Here is a 21726-nt window from a genome sequence, read left to right as displayed (position 1 = left end):
CAAAAGTATGTTCCTTCATGCATAAAATAGCATCAACTATGTAATTTGCCCCTACTTCCTCCTTTTCCAGAAAGCCTACAAAAGAACTGTAACTTTTTACCTAAGGATCAAAGGTGTCAACCTACTGGCTCATGCTCCTTTAAAGTCCTGGATAATAGTCTTTGGTTATTTTTAGATAATTTCTTTTGTTTCAAGCTTGAAAAGAAGTATTAACAAAGATCAAAAAATAAATCACTGATTCAGAGCAGGAAAATGCATATTAAGAAACTCAAAATATAGATTGTGGAGGCTGTGAGCTAACCTTCCCAGAATACAAGTCAGATCTAGCTTTAGATACTAAAGTATTATATTGGTCCCACTTGGGACCCGTCAACATAAAAGGCATGAAGAGAACTTGAAGAGTTGAAAGTCTGAAAAGGAAAGAAGAATAATAACTTAATTATAGAGTGACATTCTCAATACCTAAAACAACAAGCCAAGAGGTAGAAAAACACAACCAAATTGTAATAATGGTTTACTCTAGGTGGTGGGACTTTGGTTGAGTTTACTCTCACCCACAGTTTTCAGTATTTCCAAACATTCCACAGTAAGTATGTAAGACTAGTACAGTCAGAAAGAAAATAATATGCATATTTCTTAAACCAAGAAAGAAGCCAAGGGTAAAATCATGTGAGACATAAAGAAAAAATAAACGATTAAGATTACAGTTAGCCCTCCATATTTGTGAGTTTTACATCCATGGATTAGGAGGGCCAACTGTATTCATTGTACTGCATGTTTTGTGTAAGAGACAAGAGTATCCTTGGAGTTTTTTATTTTTATTTTTTTTTTGGTGGGGGTAGGGGGGTCCTGGAACCAATCCCTTGTAGTTCCCAAGGGACAATTCTATATAGCCAAATAAGAGAAGGGATATTGGTGACTTTAACAATCTTCATTGTTTAAAGCATCCATTCAACTAAACCTACTGCAAAGTACTAGGATGGACTTATTTCTTTTTAAAAAGTGTGTATATATATATGTGTGTGTATATATATGGGATGTATGCATAAATACACATATGCATACAACATATACACATACATACTACACATACTTACAAGGGAGTGACATTCTTAGAGAAAGAGCAAAAGCACACAATGTGAAAAAAAAAAGAAAGCATCTATATACTTAGAATATCATTTAGGCAACAGCTCTTACACAGTGATGAGATGTGAAGACGGGGAACATGAACAAAGGTTAAGGAGTATGCCTTCCCAAGGGGACACTGAAGAATGTCAGGAAGAGGAGACATGTTTAAAGTAAATGTTGAAATAAACTGCCTGTTGTACCACAATCAAGGCATACCCATGCAAGTGTACAATGTGTGAACATACATTCTGGAGTAGAAAATTGTTTGAGAATTCCTAACCTACCATCCATAAGGTGAAGGATTTCAGGCAGTCCATGACAACATGGAAACAGGCAGTTTCACTTGCAGGGTCATTGGAAATGAAAGGTCTTGCCAAAAAGAAAGAAAGGACCCAAAATTAAGCTCTGTTTGTTGCACACAGCTGACTAGAAGCTTTCCTAGTATCTATACATCTTGATCCAAAATTATCTGGTGGAATACAACCCCAATCTAGTAACTTCCTTGATCCATTCTGTGGTCAAAGTGAAAGTGAAAGTTGCTCAGTCGTGTCCGACTCTTTGCCACCCCCTGGACTATATAGTCCACGGAATTCTCCAGGCCAGAATACTGGAGTGGGTAGCCTTTCCCTTCTCCAGGGGATCTTCCAACCCAGGGATCAAACCCAGGTCTCCCACATTGCAGGCGGATTCTTTACCAGCTGCGGTCAAGGAGTTGTATTACTCTTAACAAGGCTGTCATTGGTAACCAGTTTCTCTTTCTAGTTGTCATTTCCTTCTCCAGGGTACTTTCCAACCCAGAGATCGAACCCGGGTCTACTGCCTTGCAGGCAGATTCTTTACCAACTGAGCTACTAGGGAAGTACCTAGTTGTCACAGGGATAGTTAATAAGAAGGAACAGTATCCACATAACAAAAGGTGACCGCTCTCAAGTACCATAATTGTACCATAAGAGGAATATCAAGAAAACATGCTCTCACTCAAAGAAATTGCTCTACCAGCAGAAATATCTGGAATGTTAACATGTGCCATGGTTAATCAGAGAGACACTTGGAGGACATGGGGTTTTTCAGGCTCTTGAAATCACATTACATAGGTATCTGTTTCCCTTTGACCTCACAACAATGTCAATCAACTAGGTAAATCTAGGATTAAAATGTGTTTGTGCTCAGTCGCAGCTGACTCTTTGTAGCCCCATGGACTGTAGCCTGCCAGGCTCCTCTGTCCATGGGATTTTCCAGACAAGAATAGTGGAGTGGGTTGCCATTTCCTACTCCAGGGATCCTCACAACCGAGGGCTCAAACCTGCATCTCTTGTACCCCTGCATTTTAGGCACATTCCACCACTGTGCCACCTGGGAAGCCCAGGATTAAAATGGTTTGGATTAATTCAAATTTTCACACTGCATCCGGACCAAGCAGACAGAAAACAGAACCAGACCTAAACTTTCCATTCAGAAGAGGAGCCCCTTCCAGGCTCTCCCATTCCTCATGCATTGCTACAATTGAAGACACAGCAAAAGGAAGCATTTGACAAGAAATTCACCTGGCTTCCTTCTTCAGAGGAATAGTGAGGATGTACCCAGCACCTCCTACGTGTTGCCAACTGTACTGAACGTTTCACATCCACTATTTCTTTGGGTTCCTGAGAACGTCCAGTTCTTCTACTCTCTCTAAAGTTAAATTTGGGGAAATTCAAGGGTCCTTGGAAGGCCCCCGACAACAGTAGCCAGGAAAGTGTTTAGAGTAAGTCCAAGAATAATCTAGTCCCAGTCATTCAAAAAAGGCAACATAGTACAATTGGATGGAAAGGAGTGGAAAGTTGTCTTATTATGGGAGGCTTAGTGCCACCACCTTGCATCAGAGCAAATTCTGAAGGAGTTCCAAACCTAAATTATTCTCCTCAGGGTTTATAACTCACCATATTTGGCTCTTATATATCTCACTCACTCATTTTCTTTCTCTCTCTCAGTTTTGCTCGATGCCCGCATGAGACAAAAAGGGTGCACAGGGTTGGTGAGAAGTGACAAAGATCAAAGGGCAACATCACCCTGCTTGCTCCAAGCTGTTAGCCCTAGGACTCTACTGTTACTCTCACTTCCACCCACAGCCCTTTTTTCTCTGATGCATAATGAACATCGACCAGAAAGCTTTCTCCATTCCCATGCCCAGCTCTCTATCCCATCTCCCTTTCCCCATCCTATTTCCTCTACCTATGTGTACGCATACGCACATAGACACACATTCTCACACACTTCCCTTTGCTTTAAAGGCATTGAGTACTCATCCGAGAGAAAAGGAAACATTCAGACTTCATTGACCATACACATGTGCCCCAAGTCAAATTCTGACTTGGTTTGGGGGTGGTTTCAATGTATTAGTTTTTATTAGTTTCACAGTCACTAATCAATACCACACAAGAATCAATTTCAAATACCCTTTCTCGAAACAGAGCTTTGACAGTCCTAGTTTAGGGGTGACACTAAAACTAGATAGCACTTCTTTACATCACTTTTGTGAATACTGCATGCTGGCAAAAGATTATTAAAGTAGCTCTTGTTACCAGTTTCCCTTTGTTCTCCACATCTCAGAAACCTGCACAACTCAGCTGCATGTAAAATGATGCAGAAGCATTTTGGTCAGCAGCGATGCACCCTTCAGGCAGAGGGCCACATGGGCACTCTTTAAGAGTCAGCATTCCCTTCCCAGTGTGTCCTTCCTGTTCTCTAATGCTGCTAAAAGCCATGTAGGGCTCGTTTACATCTGTCTGGATAGTAGGCTCTTCACGCTGTTTATCTTCTGCTCTGTACTGAAGAGATGTGAAGGGAAGAGCCTCAAAGGTGGGGAGTTAGAAGTTTACGTGCGGCAGCAAGGCAGCCATATCCTTCTGCTTTCCCCTGAAAATCAAGCATCACCTTATCGTTTCCTCACCAAGATTAACTCCTGTTTCCTGAAGAGTATTTCTGAGGTAGAAAGCAAGAGGTGGTGAAAAAAGGGGGAGCTGAAAAGTCCAATCTGTCAAGCTCCATTTTAGAAGAAAGGAAAACTGAAAAGTGAGCATATTTAACATGAGCCATTTCCTGCACTCAGGAGGGAAGAAAGCACGCAGTAACTGTGTGCAGAAGGAGATCCGCACTGGTGTTATCTCTGACCTGCAGCTTAGCCCCAGTGTCTCAGCTGCCAAAAAGCTCCCATTCAACGTTGTGCTGAGTTCATCAATGCTCCACGTGTCAGGATCCTAACAGGAAAAAGCAGGACAGACAGTCTCTCCATTCAACCGCCTGGGGACCCCATGACAACTAAAATCCCCTCGCAGACCGTCCATATCAACCTTTGGCAGGTCAGAGCACGCAACCCCTTCAGAACCACAGGCTCAGGCCCACACCCTTTCCCCTTGTCAACATTGTCACTTTAAACAGAACATCGAGCCTTATCACGAAACCTGAAGTAAGTATGACAATTAAGATGGATTGCAAAGCCTGCTTGTGCTTCACAATTAACAATCACTTGGCAGCGGGCTCCACACAACTGTTGGGGGGTATGGCAAGAACTTTATCCCTGCTTAGTGCTGCATTAGCATATTTAGTAGGCTGCAAGACATAATTCCTAAGATATGAACATATTTTTGTCTTTTTTAAAAATCTGCAATTAAGCTATAATATGTAGAAACTCTGCACCTGGCAATCAATGTGCAAACACCAAGATGGAGTTGGGAGAGAGGAGGGCAAGCAAGAGAAATGTTCCCCCAGTGCTGATAACACCCTGAACCAGTAACTGCTTCCAGTGTCACAGGTTAGCTAGAGAGCTGTGGCTCTTTCCAGTCCTGTGACAAAGTTTTGGGGGACAAGGGAGTGACTGGGGTTGCCCCCTGGCTGCTGGCGTAAGGTGACTGCTCTGTAAGAGCATATAGCTACATACTTTAAACTCACATATGAAAAAAAATTCAGACCCCAAGATGACCCTAGTGGTTTTCAGCAAACTATGCCTTTTTCACAGAAAGCACTTTTTGATTCTCAATCTCTGAGTAATAATAAGTGATGCTGATAAAAATCACATTTATTTGACAAGTGTGGGGCCTCTTCCTCAAATTTTCCACTATTTTCTCTTAGTTGCTGGCCCATCTGCCACACTGATGTAAAAAGGCTCAGGGAGCACTGTGCCTGGACTAACATTATCCAAAACACAAGCCGGGTAAGGTCCAATCTTCTCCAGTGTGTTTACTGCATATTCTTGGCCCTGGAGTCCAAGCGAGCCCCGGTGGAAGCTGAAGAGGGAAAAAAAACATAGCCAGATCTTTCTGAGATAGCCAGGACTTTGTCTTTCTTGACATCTGCGTTGCAAGAAAGCAGGATATCCTGCCAAATATATTACAGCTGTAAGACCCACCTTGTGACTTAAGACTCTGCAGAAGCTGAGACGCACAGAAGACATAGGTGTGTGTTTTCTGGGGGAAAGAAAACCTCATCCATTTACTCTTTTGTAAAAGAAAACATACATACACACATAGGCACATGCACAGACACACGCATGCTCCCAGTTTAGGTGAGCAGCTCTTCCATGGCATAAAAGCAGGCATATGCAAGTAACAAATGCGATTTAGCACACAAAGTCTTTCTTTACAAAACCAGAAAAGTAGCAGATTAAAGCACCTGGCAGTCTTGGCACGCCAGAAGAAAATCTAAGCTGTGACAAAACAAAACAGGTGTACAGGTATAAAACTTTTGCTTTCCAATAATGCCCGTCTCTTCACTGGAATGCTTTGACAGGTGCCGAAGTTCAAGTTACAGTGGGGAAGTGGCAAATAAATACACAGCATTAGCGTCTGACGTGCTTGCTGAGCACCGGGGATGTTAATAACTGGCAAGGTACACTAATCTCTGATTGCAACATTTGGTTTACCTTAATCTGGAGGGACAGCTGTATTAAAGAGGGAATTATACTAATCAGTTCAAGGCCCTTGCATATAAAACTTCCCATTAGGCTTAAAGTACACCAGCTTATGCTCATTCTCTAGGAGCCTTACATCTGGTTCTGAATAAGGCTGCCTCTCATTTGCAAGGTACAAACTGAAAACAAGGGGGAGGGGTGCTAACAGTTGCTGGAGGATGGGTGATAGAAGAGTAAGCTACTAATTCTTTGAAATTTTTAACAGCACAAAACTAGCTTCTAGGCATCTTAATACTAAAAAAAAAAAAAAAAAAAAACCATGTGTTATCAACCCTAGGCCATTTTTTCCTGTTACCGGAGGTGACCAACATAAAATAAAATTGATGATGTCAGTCAAAAACAGCTAAGCACAAAGCTTGGCTTTGTTATCTTAAGTCAGAAGGTATGATAGGCCGTGCCATGTGGCTCTAATCCGCCTCTATCTCCCATCACCTAACAGGAAACCTTCATGTAGCATGACCTTATTTGGCTGGTTCCAGGTTAGGGCTGCCCAAAGGGGATTTTTCTGTTTCTGCTATATCCAAAGGTTTATGTTGATTTTTTTCTGAGCCCTGCAAACTATAAATCCGACTGATTACTCTGCACTCTTTTGCTTGACTGAGCCTTTACAATCAGACATCCCCGTTAACAATAAGCTCCTAATGAATCAAACATCTATGGCATTAGTTTCACCTAGCTGCCTCTTTCCCATGCACTGTGCTGCTTTGTCAGACCTGGTTTGATGAGAAAAGCTAGTGACACTTGCTGCACCTATTGATAAACAATTCAGTAATGAGGGGCATAACAAAAATTACCTAAAACAACCTGATTAAAAATGACAGGCAAGGCTTACTTCATTGCTCTGTAGTGAAGGTAACTCTGGTCCCGTGTTGGAAAAATAACGAGGTAAAATAAAATTTCCTTCTTTATCAAGGAGTTCACTTTTGAATGTGTAATTATGAAGAGATTAAAGTTTTCTAGTGATGTTTTAAATAAAGTCTTTCAGGTTATGTGATTAGCAATAATGTTGGGGACTCTTAGAATTCAGGATGTTCGTCTTTCAACTTTCTGAAATGAACTCCCTTCTTGTTCTGCTTAAAGTTTCTGAATAGTCAAACTAATATTGAGATCTTCACTTTCTTTCTTCGACGTGAATTTAGTCATTGAGAAACCAAATTGTGCCAGTGTTAATCATTAGGTTAGTATAGTTGGGCACAAAAAGAGAGATTCTAAGATACAAAAAAAAAGTTGGAACAAAGTAGAAAAAAAGATTCACGAACATGATTATCTTCCTAAAAGGAATAACTTAACCTTACCATGGACATTGAAGTTTTTTTATTGAGGTCACCCAAGGCACCTTTGCAACTTCGAAACAAGCTTATACCCAGGGGAGGCCAGGCTTTCATGAAAGCTTGATTCAAAGGCAGAAATGTGTGGGTTTTGCAATTGTGTGGCAGCATGTTGGGAGGGTTTCCATCAGTGCACAGATGCACTTGAAAATCAAATATGGACATGGGGAATGTTTTTTGGAGATGGAAAATGAGTGCTGATGACATGTTTATACTTCGCAGATGGATCCAGTACAGAACCATTTTTTTGTAAAGAAACAATATCCACCATTTGCTAAATTTTTTTTTAAAACAGCTACAAAATGGTGGCACAAAAAGTGAATATTCCCATCATACATACTCCACCTGTTCCTTGGTCTTAAAACTGTCTTCCATTCTGACTGTAATCAATGACTGTTGTAGTCTTATTTTTCCCTCAAATGTTATCCAAAAGAATATGAAAAAAAAAACACACAATACACAAAGGCATTTGGAAGACCAAAATGATTTGAAATTAATTTGCTACATATGAAAAATTGGAAAATGACAAATGGTATTAAGTAACAAATGCTGATTTAATCCTGAAAAAATGTATTTCTTATTGGCATATTTTCTTCTTAAATCTGATATCAAAGCAATTTTTGAATGTTTTCTATTTGGAGTCTAGAATGTCTCCTTTATTCCTTCTCTTGCTTCCACCTTGAGTCCCCTAGGTATTTGAACTTCTGGAAAATGCAAACACTTAGCATAGTATAAATGCTAGTTGTTGCCTTATTACTGATACACTATAGTGTGATAAATGGGCTTCCCTGTTGTCTCAGACAGTAGAGAATCCGCCTGCAATGCAGGAGACCTGGGTTCGATCCCTGGGTTGGGAAGATCCCCTGGAGGAGGACATGGCAACCAACTCCACTATTCTTGCCAGGAGAATCCCCATGGACAGAGGAGCCTGGCAGGCTACAGTTCATGGCGTCACAAAGAGTCGGACATGCCTGAGCGACTAAGCACACAGAGTGATAAATAGTTTATAGTTATAAATTATGATAACATGGAAATGCACAATATGCATAGGGTATATAGTCATAAGAAGATAATCTAAAACATTTAGCTACCAAACGACATTATTGATAGCATTGTAAATCTGCTCAATAGGAGATATCAGGATAAATCAACTTATTGCCACCATCCATAATATTAACTTGCCATTTCAGGTGTGAAATATTGATAAAATTGACTCACCTCAAAGACGAAGAGGCTGTAAAACAATAAAGTAACTATGATATGAAATATAAAAACTAACAGTTTCATAATTAAAAATAAATTCTGAACACATTTTCAGATTTGAATGACTATTCTTTAAGTGTTCCAAGTAATTTATGACATATTAGAATTAATTTTTTCTTAGTTTTGCTCAGACAAATTAACTTTTCTGGATGTTTTACCTTTCTTACCATCTGTATTCAGAATATATTGAATTCCACAGCTAACCTTTAGTCAATCATATTTTTATTCTAAGAATTAGTCTGAGGTTAAGAATTAGAAATAGGATATGAATCCCAGAAAATGGTCAAACAGCCTGAGACTGGATAATAAAATCTTGAGAATATACATAAATCGACATGTTCTTTCAACCCTGTAGTTTCTGGCAGTGTACCAAACATAAATCTTCAGTTCTACATTCTATGATTCTAACACCTTGTTATCATCCTGAAACTAACAAAAGCCTGTGTACTCGTCTCTAAATAAAGCAAGTCTTCATTTTTATTGCTGGATTTTTGACACATGTGAATAAGGCCAAAACATTTTGTAAATTCTTAATTATTTTTTGCCTATCCATTAAAAAAAAAAAGAACAACCCAAAAATTTTACCTAGAGTTTCTTAAAGGATTTTAGTACTCTACCTAAATTAAACTTTTGAGCTTTGGAACAGTCAAGAAAAGTATACTCCCCCAATTCTAGCATTTATTATGTAGTTATGTTCTTAATCATCATTCAATAAGGCCAAGGAATATAAGGATCTATCAAAAGTTAAAATCATTTGTTTTAATTTCTTTATTTAAAATATTAGGAAAAGGAAATCTGAGAAGCACTATAACTATTTAAGTTCACATAACTAGAGTATACCTGGAAATCCTGTTTTCTGAGGCTTCTTTATTTTACCAAACCATTCTGTTTGAAGATTTGTAATATTTAATTATAGAGGACTAATTTTATGTTAATCATTTACTCACTAAGTATTATATTAAGTAGCATATTATACAATGATAGTGTTTAGAGAACATCATACTTAGAGAATATGTGAATAATAAAATAAAATAGATTCTACCAGTGTCAAATTGTTGCCTAAATGTAAAGTCAGCACCTGTTTAAGATCACTAAACTGTTAGTCAATAAATTAATTATGTGATAACTCAATCAGCTCCCCACTGACAAAATTTATGTAAGGGTGTTATTTAACAAAGAACAGCTTAAATATAGGGGGGCCTATGTTACTCTTGCCCCTGCCTATCTCTCTAGAAGAGAAACCCAGGGACAGAACATTCACGCTGTAAATCTGATTATGCCATTTAACATTCATATAAGGAAGAACTCGAGAGCTTTTCTGGCCCTCCCTGGTGGCTCAGTGGTAAAGAATCTGCCTGCCAATGCAGGAGAATTGAGTTCAGTCCCTGGGTCAAGAAGATCCCCTGGAGAAGGAAATGGCAACTCACTCCAGCATCTTGCCTGTGAAATCCCCTGGCCAGAGGAGCCTGGTGAACTACATTACAGTCCATGGGGTCACAAAAGAGTCAGACACGACTTAGGGACTAAACAACAACAGACAGCTTTTCTACATCAAGGTCAACATTGACTTGCAAGGTAGTCTAAAGGACAAACTTTGAAAATTTGTAATTTATTATCTACCACTACTTCCAGACTTGCTTCTAAATGGGGAGAGCAGTGAATATTCCCAAGTAAAGCCATCTTTACTTTACAGAGTTGGAGCAATTTGCCTGAGCCCTAGATTTAAATGTGAGAAGCATGGCTATCTCACAAGCGTGTTGGGCTAATTCCCAAAGGAATCACGGGTATCTGAAGAGTAACTGGTGGGAATCTATGGCTTGTCACCTCTATCCCTAATTTCTCATAGTAGTCACAATTCTGCCTCCAATTATAGCCAATAAATATGTAAAAAGAAAATGTTTCTCTGCTATGAAAGGGTATGGATTCATCACAATGTCCTTCTGGACCCCAAAACTTCTGATTCAAATAGTGTTTGGCATTAGCACAGCAAAGGAAATGCTTTTACCAATGAAAGTTAAAAGAACTTTGTCTTTTAACTTTGTCACAGATGTCTGCCTAATGATGATACTGAATATTTCTTAGTTCAGATACATCTTTACAGCTTAAGATACTTATCCAACACCTCCAAGTTGGCCGACTGCTGTTAACCAAAGAACAAACTAAATGTAGGGACATTAACTATCAGATATGGCTTTAGGCTTTTTGAGGAAAGATGCCCTAGACTTGCCGAAATTTGGTCTAAGAAATGTTCTGGATGAAGTCTGTTCCCACTGTTAGAATTAGTAATGTAAAACTGTACTTAAGTCTAATTTTTCTAAGTGGGTCAGTTGGATAGTTTATGTTCATCCATACACTAGCTGTACTGATTCATATATCCTAATCCTAATTAGGATTCAGACATAGTAATTCATATATAACTAAATATATAATAATCATGTCTTTTCTATTATTTGCTACTTAAAATTATCCATTAAAATTCAGCCAATCAAAATAATATAATCTGTAGGCAAGGAGAACCCCACTCCAGTACTCTTGCCTGGCAGGTCCCATGGACGGAGGAGCCTGGTAGGCTGAAGTCCATGGGGTCGCTAGGAGTCGGACCCGACTGAGCGACTTCATTTTCACTTTTCACTTTCGTGCATTGGAGAAGGAAATGGCAACCCACTCCAGTGTTCTTGCCTGGAGAATCCCAGGGATGGAGGAGCCTGGTGGGCTGCCATCTCTGGGGTCGCAGAGTCGGACACGACTAAAGCGACTTAGCAGCAGCAGCAGCAGCAGCAGGCAAGGAGAGGTTTGGTTCTTACGTAAAAAGAACTTTAAAAATATCCTTCAGGTAGAATTTCAGACATTTATACCCATGTTGAGGGCTTCCCCAGTGGCTCAGCAGTAAAGAATCTCCCTGAAACACAGGAGCTGCAGGAGATGTAGGTTTGCTCTCTGGGTCAGGAAGATCCTTTGGATGAGGAAATGGCAACCCGCTTCAGGATCCCATGGACAGGGTGGTCTGGAAGGACAAAAGTCTATAGGGTTGCAAAGAATCAGATGCTACTGAAGTGACTGAGCACACACACACACACATGTTGAAGTTCTTCCAGTTTGTACTGAATTTGTATTAAAGTATTCCCATCCAACATGTTAAATGGCAAAATATTAGACTTCTTTTTATTTTTTTTATTTTTTTTTTAGACTTCTTTTTATAGTCTTAAAATCCAATAGAAAAAACTTTACTGTTGTTACCTAGCTCCCATTGCTGACCAAGGAAAGATTGAGTTACATCTAATGCTGTTATTTTTCACTGGTGTAGCTAATTTTGCCAGTGGTGATGGCACTAAAAGTGCAGTAGTTTCTACTTTCATTCTTGAGGGGCTGCCAGTTTGTATAGTTGCCATAAGAACGAGTAACCAGCAAAGCACAATCTTTTGCATAGGCTCATTTTTTCATTATTCAAAACTAACAACCTCATGAAGGTTTTAGAAACTATCATATAATTGAGTCCCTAACTGTATGGTAATCTGAAAAGAACTTGAAGTTCTATCAATAAAATGGCAAGGGAAGTTTGCATAAGTAAACGCCTACCTCTACATCAAAGGATGCAATAGGATAAAGATGCTGGGTTTACAGAATTGATCCCAAAATGTAGTCAGTTCCTAAGCAGTTCAAAATTCTCATATTTATTAAGTACTTTATTTTGTCAAGCAGAGAAGGCAATGGTACCCCACTCCAGGACTCTTGCCTGGAAAATCCCATGGACGGAGGAGCCTAGAAGGCTGCAGTCCGTGGGGTCACCAAGAGTCGGACACAACTGAGGGACTTCACTTTCACTTTTCACTTTCATGCATCGGAGAAGGAAATGGCAACCCACTCCAGTGTTCTTGCCTGGTGAATCCCAAGGACGGGGGAGCCTGGTGGGCTGCCATCTACGGGGTCGCACAGGGTTGGACACGACTGAAGTGACTTAGCATAGCATAGCATATTTTGTCAAGATAGGTAGTCAGACAGAGAAGACCTGCCATGGGTCCTCAATTCCCTCCAGCTAAGCTTTAAAAAAGGGCTACTAACTCTCCCCACCATTATCTAAGGGGAGAGTAGATGTTCTATGACTTTTCTGGTTAGCCTCCCCTGTCTCCACAGAAAGTCATGCTTACAACATGTGACCTTTGTACTCTAACATTCCCAGACCTCTAATTATGTGCCTATTGTAACATCAGATGGAATCTTTTTACTTCCTTTTGCCTCCAAGAGTTTTAAGTTAACTGAAGTTTTAAGTCACCATATTTCATTGAGAACCATGTTATAACATTGTTCTAAATACTTTTTCTTAAATTATATGACACTACTAGAATTTTAATTTTTCTCAAGTAACAAATCATCTTAAAAGATTCTAAAGTAAATTGTTTAATAAAGTGGATCACTAAGAATTTGAGTTCATTGAGGTCAATTTAAACTATATTCTACATATTCCAATCAATTCATTTAATGCATATTCACATTGTTAAAGTTGTCAATTTCTCTCTTTTGGCCCTCCATGAAGGCAAAAAGGAAAAACTAAGATTATAAGTTTTGATGGTGAAAATGTGAAAGTAATAAGTTTTCATATGCCACCACCCCCACCCCCACAAAGCTTTCTATATCAACTTTTATAATTGAACAAAAATTTTGAAGTATTGGTTCCATGATGAGACCTGAGCCTCCATAAACCTTCGTCTATTTCGATTTACGTGTTTTGCACATGGCAGGGCTTGGTAAATATGGATTAAATGAATTAATTGGAATATTGTAGAATTTAGTAGAACAATTTCCTTTGTATGAGAAGCACCTCCAAAGTGTTAGACTTCAGGGTTGTACCCAAATGGGCATTTTTGTACTGTTTATCATGTAATTTCTGATCTCATTGGTGGCCCTAGAGCTTCTTGAAAGTATAAAGACCACAACACTTATTCATCCTGCCAGTACAAAAGGCCTGAACAAAAGAGCAGAAGCTTTTAAAAAGATTTTGCCTTGTTTTCTATAGACCAACTCTCTCAACTTTACTTCCTACCCCATTATCTCTTTAGCCACTCATATAGTATTTGATAGAGAAATTTCAATCTAAGAGCCTTACATGGTGAGCTCTCTAGTGTAGTGCTCCTGCCTGGAAAATCCCATGGATGGAGGAGCCTGGTAGGCTGCAATCCATGGGGTCGCTAAGAGTTGGACACGACTGAACGACTTCACTTTCACCTTTCACTTTCATGCATTGGAGAAGGAAATGGCAACCCATTCCTGTGTTGTTGCCTGGAGAATCCCAGGGACGGGGGAGCCTGGTGGGCTGCCGTCTATGCAGTCGCACAGAGTCGGACACGACTGAAGCAACTTAGCAACAGCAGCAGCAGCTAATGTAGTGGTTAAAATAATGGGCTTTGAAGATAAGCAGTAGGGAAAGATCCTAAACTCACCTCTTCCCATAGACACGCTAAATCTACAATTACATATGAAAAAATACTCCCTGAAAAAGACTTGAAAACTAGCTAAACAGTTCCTTCAATAAACAATAAAAGGGCCACATGGAGATGGGTAGGAGAGGCAGAGATTCAGTTTCACCCAAAACCCCATGCCCAGCCTGACAACTCACAATCAGAAGGGATCTCACAAATTTGGAGCTTCTCTCTGAGGAGCAAGGGGTTCAAGACCCACCCCAGTTTCCCCACCACTGGGACCTGCAACCGAGAAGTAAGTCTCCTTCCCAAATGCCTAGCGCTGAAAACCAAAGCTGTAACAGAGATATTTCTCCAGGAGCAGCACAAAAGCAATAGTTTAAAAAGTGCCTATAACCTAGATAGCATATTCAAAGAGACATTACTTTGCCAACAAAGGTTCATCTAGTCAAGGCTATGGTTTTTCCTGTGGTCATGTATGGATGTGAGAGTTGGACTGTGAAGAAGGCTGAGCGCCGAAGAATTGATGCTTTTGAACTGTGGTGTTGGAGAAGACTCTTGAGAGTCCCTTGGACTGCAAGGAGATCCAACCAGTCCATTCTGAAGGAGATTAGCCCTGGGATTTCTTGGGAAGAAATGATGCTAAAGCTGAAACTCCAGTACTTTGGCCACCTGATGCGAAGAGTTGACTCATTGGAAAAGACTCTGATGCTGGGAGGGATTGGGGGCAAGAGGAGAAGGGGACGAGAGAGGATGAGATGGCTGGATGGCATCACTGACTCGATGGAAGTGAGTCTCAGTGAACTCTGGGAGTTGGTGATGGACAGGGAGGCCTGGCGTGCTGCGATTCATGGGGTCGCAAAGAGTTGGACACGACTGAGCGACTGATCTGATCTGATATGATGGAGATGCATTTAACAATCCTAAAGCTTCTATCAATGAAGCAGGGGCCTGTTGGAACTCTGTCTAGAGATAGAGGAACTGGTGGGTACCAGTTTTGTGCTCTCCCTCTTCCTTGAAAGGAAGGTCTTCCTGACCATGTGTTCTCCAGTGACCCTGCAAAACCTGGCAGGTAAGCCCTGGTCCTGTGATCTCCCACCAACTTGCTAAACCTGTGGGCATACATAGTTCACACAAGAGATGTTTCTTGGTTGCTTAGCTTTGGGAGCCAGGGGGGTTGCATTCCTGGGTTCCAGGGCATTCATTGTAACAATCAAAGAAGACAGTTCTTGGCAGGCTACCACATCCAGAGCACTGCACAGATAGCAGCCTGAAACACACCCGCCTCCTTTCTGTGAAAAAGACTTAACTTACCTGTCCTGGAACGTCAGCCTGGGGACGAGGCTTCAGGTTTGCCATGCATCTAGAGGTTACAGAAGTGTTCCCAGGAAATGTAGGCTGGGGAACACCATCTTTGTGCTTTCCCTCAGCCTCACTACAGCTTTCTGGTACCTCCCAGAAAGGAGCTTACATACATCTGAAACCCTGATGTTGGCAAGTGTTGCCCAGGGGAAACCTGATCACATGGACTGCTGTGATCACCAGATCACAGAGGCCAGCAGGATTTACAACTGTGGTCCTTGAGGAGTGGAGTGCATATTTTAGTGTACTTTAAAAACTGCCACCTGACAGTCTGGCTTCCAGTCAGCCTGAAACTAGGTGCTGACTGAGAGTCCTCTTTTTGGAACACTAACAGATTTTGACACACCTTCTATAACTAGGACCTATCAAACACAAATCAGACTGCTTGGATAATAACAAAGGTTCAATAGACAGCCAAGAGTAAGGACACGGTTGAAAGATAAGGTTCATCTCCTCCACAAAGCCACTCCTTCAAGACAGGGAGAGATTTACCTAATGCACAGAAACAAATAAGAGTCCAGCAACATGAGGAAACAGGTATATGCTCCAAATGAAAGAACAAAAGTAAACCTAAGGAAAAGGCTCACTGACTCAGTGGTAAAGAATCCATCTGTCAATGCAGGAGACACGTATTCTATCCCTGATCTGGAAAGATCCCACGTGCTGTGGAGTAACTAGACCTGTGCACCGCAACTACCGAGCCTGTGCTCCAGAGCCTGGGAGCCGCAACTGCTGAGCCCACATGTCACCACTACTGAAGCCCACGTGCTCTAGCGTCAGTGCTCTGCAACGGGAGAAGCCTCCGCAATGAGGAGCCTGTGCACTGCACAGAGAGAGTAGCCCTGCTCACCACAACTAGAGAAAAGCCTATGCAACAATGAAGACCCAGCACAGCCAGAAATAAATAAACAGTTTTTCAAAGAAATCTAAGGAGAAAACTTTAATGAAATGTAGATAAGTAATTTATATGATAAAGAGTTTACAGTAACAGTCATAAAAAGACTCATGAAACTTGGGAGAGGAATAGACGAACACAGAAAGAACTTCAACAAAGACATAGAAAGTATAAGAAAGTACCAAATAGAAGTCCCAGAGCTGAAGAGTACAATAACTAAACTGAACAATACACTGGTGAGCTTCAACAGCAGACTAGACAAAGTAATAGAATGGATCAGTGACGTAGAAGACAAGGCAGTGGACTTCACCCAACAGAGCAGTAAAAAGATAAAAAGAATTTTACAAAATGAAGATATCTTAAAGGACCTATAGGACAAAATCAAATGAAATAACAATTCACTATAGGAGTTCCAGAAGAACAGAGTAAAACAGACAGAAAACTTGTTTGAAGAAATAATGGTTGAAAACACTCCTAATTTTGATAAGAAAATGGACATCTAGAGCCAAGAAACACACAGAATTCTTTAAAAAGATGAACCTAAAATGATCCATGCCACACATTACAATGCCAAAAGTTAAAGATAAAAACAGAATCTTAAAAGCAACAGGAGAAAGAAATGTTACATATAAGGGAATCCTCAGAAGATTAACAGAAGATTTTTCAGCAGAAATTCTGCAGGCCAGAAGGGAGTGACATGATATATTCAAAATCCCGAAACAGAATAAACTCCAACCAAGAATACTCTACATGGGCAGGATTATCATGCAGAATTGAAGAAGAAATAAAGAGTTTTCCTGACAAGCAAAAGCTAAAGGAGTTCATTGCCATTAAACTAGCTTTACAAGAGACTTCTTTAAGCTAAAAATAAAGGGCATTAATTATTAACAAGAAAACATATGAAAGTGTAAATATCACTACTAAAGGTAAATACATCATAAAGGTAGTAGATTAAGCACTTATAAAGCTAGTATGCAAAAAAGCAAAATGGCTGTCTGAGGAGACCTTACAAATAGCTGTGAAAAGAAGAGAAGCCAAAGGCAAAGGAGAAAAGAAAAGATATACCCATTTGAATGCAGAGTTCCAAAGAATAGCAAGGAGAGATAAGAAAGACTTCCTTAGTGATCAGTGCAAAGAAATAGAGGAAAACAATAGAATGGGAAAGACTAGAGATCTCTTCAACAAAATTAGAGATACCAAGGGAACATTTCATGCAAAGATGGGCTCAAGACAGAAATGGTATGGACCTAACAGAAGCAGAAGATATTAAGAAGAGGTGGCAAGAATACACAGAAGAACTATACAAAAAAGATCTTCACAACCCAGATAATCACGATGGTGTGATCACTGACCTAGAGCCAGACATCCTGGAATGTGAAGTCAAGTGGGCCTTAGAAAGCATCACTATGAACAAAGCTAGTGGAGGTGATGGAATTCCAGTTGAGCTATTTCAAATCCTAAAAGATGATGCTGTGAAAGTGCTGCACTCAATATGCCAGCAAATTTGGAAAACTCAGCAGTGGCCAAAGGACTGGAAAAGGTCAGTTTTCATTCCACTCCCAAAGAAAAGCAATGCCAAAGAATGCTCAAACTATCGCACAATTGCACTCACTCACACACTAGTAAAGTAATGCTCAAAATTCTCCAAGCCAGGCTTCAGCAATATGTGAACTATGAACTTCCAAATGTTCAAGCTAGATTTAGAAAAAGCAGAGGAACCAGAGATCAAATTACCAACATCTGCAGGATCATCAAAAAAGCAAGAGAGTCCGCTTTATTGACTATTCCAAGGCCTTTGACTGTGTGGATCACAATAAACTGTGGAAAATTCTGAAAGAGATGGGAATACCAGACCACCTGACGTCCCTCCCGAGAAATCTGTATGCAAGTCAGGAAACAACAGTTAGAACTGGACATGGAAAAACAGACTGGTTCCAAATACGAAAAGGAGTATGTCAAGGCTGTATATTGTCACCTTGCTTATTTAACTTATATGCAGAGTACATCATGAGAAACGCTGGGCTGAAAGAAGCACAACCTAGAATCAAGATTGCTGGGAGAAATATCAATAACCTCAGATATGCAGATGACACCATCCTTATGGCAGAAAGTGAAGAAGAACTAAAGAGCCTCTTGATGAAAGTGAAAGAGGAGAGTGAAAAAGTTGGCTTAAAGCTCAACATTCAGAAAACTAAGATCATGGCATCTGGTCCCATCACTTCATGACAAATAGATGGGGAAACAGTGGCTGACCTTATTTTGGGGGGCTCCAAAATCATTGCAGATGGTGATTGCAGCCATTAAATTAAAAGATGCTTACTCCTTGGAAGGAAAGTTATGACCAACCTAGACAGCATATTAAAAAGCAGAGACATTCCTTTGCCCACAAAGGTCTGTCTAGTCAAGGCTATGGTTTTTCCAGTAGTCATGTATGCATGTGAGAGTGGGATTGAGTGCAGAAGAATTGATGCTTTTGAACTGTGGTGTTGGAGAAGACTCTTGAGAGTCCCTTGGACTGCAAGGAGATCCAACCAGTCCATCCTAAAGGAGATCAATCCTGGATGTTCATCAGAGGGACTGATGTTGAAGCTGAAACTCCAATACTTTGGCCACCTGATGCGAAGAACTGACTCATTTGAAAAGACCCTGATGCTGGGAAAGATTGAGGGCAGGAGGAGAAGGGGACACAGAAGATGAGATGGTTGGATGGCATCACCGACTCAATGGACATGAGTTTGGGTAAACTCCAGGAGTTGGTGATGGACAGGGAAGCCTGGCATGCTGCGGTTCATGGGGTCACAAAGAGTTGGACACAACTAAGTGACTGAACTGAACTGAAAGTTAGTATGAAGGTTAAAATACAAAAGGAATAAAAATCACTATGACTATAAAAATCACTATAACTGCAATAATCAGTTAATGGATATACAAAATAAAGTTATGTAAAATGTAACATCAAAAACAAAACATGGAAGGGGTTGGTAAAAATGTAGAGTTACAGAATTCATTCTGACATATTGCTACCAACTTAAAATAGATTGTTATTTATATATATAGGCTGCTATATGTGAACCTCATGGTAACCACAAAACAGAAAACTAAAGTAGATACACAATAGATATTAAGAAAAATACCTAAGCATAACACTAAAGAAAGTCATCAAAACACAAGGGAGAATAGTAAGAGAAGAAAAAATGAAATGACAGGAAATACAAAACAGCAAGAACACAATTAACAAAACAGCAATCAGTATGTACTATCAATAATCACTTTAAATGTAAATGGACTAAGTTCTCCAATCAAAAGACATAGAGTGGCTGAATGGATTTAAAAAAATAGGACCTTATGTATGCTGCCTATAAAAGACTCACTTCAGATAGAAGAACACAAACAGACTGAAAGTGAAGAAATGGACAAAGATTTTCCACACAAATGGAAACCAAAAGAAAGCTTCAGCAGCTATACTGTATCACACAAATAGATCTTAAAACAAAGTCTGTAATAAAAGATAAAGAAGGGTATATGATACCCATAATGATACCAGCAAGAGGATATAACAACTGAAAATATTTATGCATCCTAGGAGCATATGTATCCACTGCTACTGCTGCTAAGTCGCTTCAGTCGTGTCCGACTCTGTGCGACCCCAGAGACGGCAGCCCACCACGCTCCCCTGTTCCTGGGATTCTCCAGGCAAGAACACTGGAGTGGGTTGCCATTTCCTTCTCCAATGCATGAAAGTGAAAAGTGAAAGTGAAGGTGCTCAGTCATGTCTGACTCCTAGCGACCCCATGGACTGCAGCCTACCAGGCTCCTCCGTCCATGGGATTTTCCAGGCAAAAGTACTGGAGTGGGGTGCCATTGCCTTCTCCGATATGTATCCATAGGAGCACCTAAATTTATAAACTAAATATTAACAGACCTAAAGGAGAAATTAACAGAAATACAATAATAGCAGAAGACTTTAATATCCCATTGAAGTCAATGAGCAAATAACCCAAATAGAAAAGCAATAAGGAAATATCAGCCTTAAACAATGTATTAGACGAGACAGACTTTATAGATATATACAGAAATACATATATGAAGAACATTCCAAAAGCAGCAGAAATCATATTCTTCTCATATGCACATGAAACATTCTCCAAGGTAGATCATACGTTAGGCCACAAAATAGCCTAACATATAAATTTCAATAAATTCAAGAAGATTAAAATCACATCAAGCACCTTTTCTGACCACAATGATATGAAACTAGAAATCAATTACATCAATTACTGGAAAAATAAAAAATATGTGGATATTAAACAACAAGCTACTGAACAATCAATAGGTCAATGAAGAAATTAAAGGAGAAATTTTTTTAAATACTTGAAACAAATAATGGAAATACAACTTACCAAAATTTTATGGGATGAATTAAAAGTAGCTTTAATAGAAAGTTCATAGCAACACAGGCCTACCCCAAGAAAAAATAAAAATCTCAAATAAATAATCTAACTTTCCACCTAAAGGAACTAGAAAAAGAAGAAACAAAGCACAAATTTAGTAGAAGCAAGGAAAAACAAAGATCAGAGCACAAATAGAGTTTTAAAAGATGACAGAAAAGATCAATGAAGTTAAGAGCTGGTTCTTTGAAAAGGTAAACTCAATTGACAAAACTCTAGCTAGAGTCACCAAGAAAAAAGAAAGAGGGCTCAAGTAAACAAAATCAGAAAAGAGAGAGGAGAAATTACAACCAATATCACAGAAATACAAAGGATCACAAGAGACTACTATGAACAATTATACACCAATAAATTGGGCAACATAAGAAGATGAGTAAATACCTAGAATCTTCCAAGACTGAATAAGAAAGAAATAGAAAATCTGAGTATCCAATTTCTAGTAAGGAATCAGTAATTTAAAACCTCCCAACAAGCAAAAGTCCAGGACCAAATGGCTTCAGTGGTGAATTCTATCAAATACTTAAAGATTTAATACTTGTCTTTCTCAAAACCTTCCAAAAACTAAAACACTTCCAAACTCATTTTATGAGGTTATTTTCACCCTGATTCAAAAACCAAACAAAAACACCACATTAAAAAAGAAGAAGAAGAAAGAAAATTAAAGGCCAATATCCCTGATGAACATAGATGCAAAAATTCTCAACAAAATATTAGTAAACCGAATTCAACAGTACATTAAATTGATCATACACCACGACCAAGTGGGATTAATCCCAGGATGCAAGGGTGGTTCAATATTAGCAAATCAATCAAAGTGATACTCCACATTAACAAAATGAACAATAAAAATCATGTGATCATCTCAATAGATGCAGGAAAAAGCATTTGGTAATATTCAACATCCTTTATATAAAAACTCTCAATAAAGTGGGCATAAAGGGAA

General features: G+C 39.6%; 1 protein-coding gene across 22 annotated transcripts in view; it reads right to left on the bottom strand.

Moving 5' to 3' along the window:
• Window positions 1-21726, bottom strand: part of LOC147378292 (uncharacterized) — a 720625-nt gene that overhangs the window by 684353 nt on the left and 14546 nt on the right. For 4 of the 22 annotated variants that reach the window (XR_015145785.1, XR_015145784.1, XR_015145782.1 and 1 more), the window contains exons 1-3: window positions 5776-6324; window positions 5513-5570; window positions 4279-5390 (exon numbers count right to left, since the gene is read on the bottom strand). The exons of 14 other annotated variants lie outside the window; for them this stretch is intronic. The gene's annotated coding sequence lies outside the window, so the exon portion shown is untranslated. Of the gene's footprint in view, window positions 1-4278; window positions 5391-5512; window positions 5571-5775; window positions 6325-21726 lie in introns of those variants that run through there. 4 more of the 22 variants (XR_015145787.1, XR_015145791.1, XR_015145795.1 and 1 more) reach the window with 2 other exon arrangements.

Source organism: Bos grunniens, chromosome 2 (genome assembly GCF_055505025.1).
Source record: "Bos grunniens cultivar Pamir isolate PY7600 chromosome 2, Bosgru_T2T1.0, whole genome shotgun sequence".
In the NCBI taxonomy this organism is placed as follows: domain Eukaryota; kingdom Metazoa; phylum Chordata; class Mammalia; order Artiodactyla; family Bovidae; genus Bos; species Bos grunniens.
Note: the sequence above shows the minus strand (reverse complement) of the source record. Positions and strands in the feature narration are given on the sequence as shown.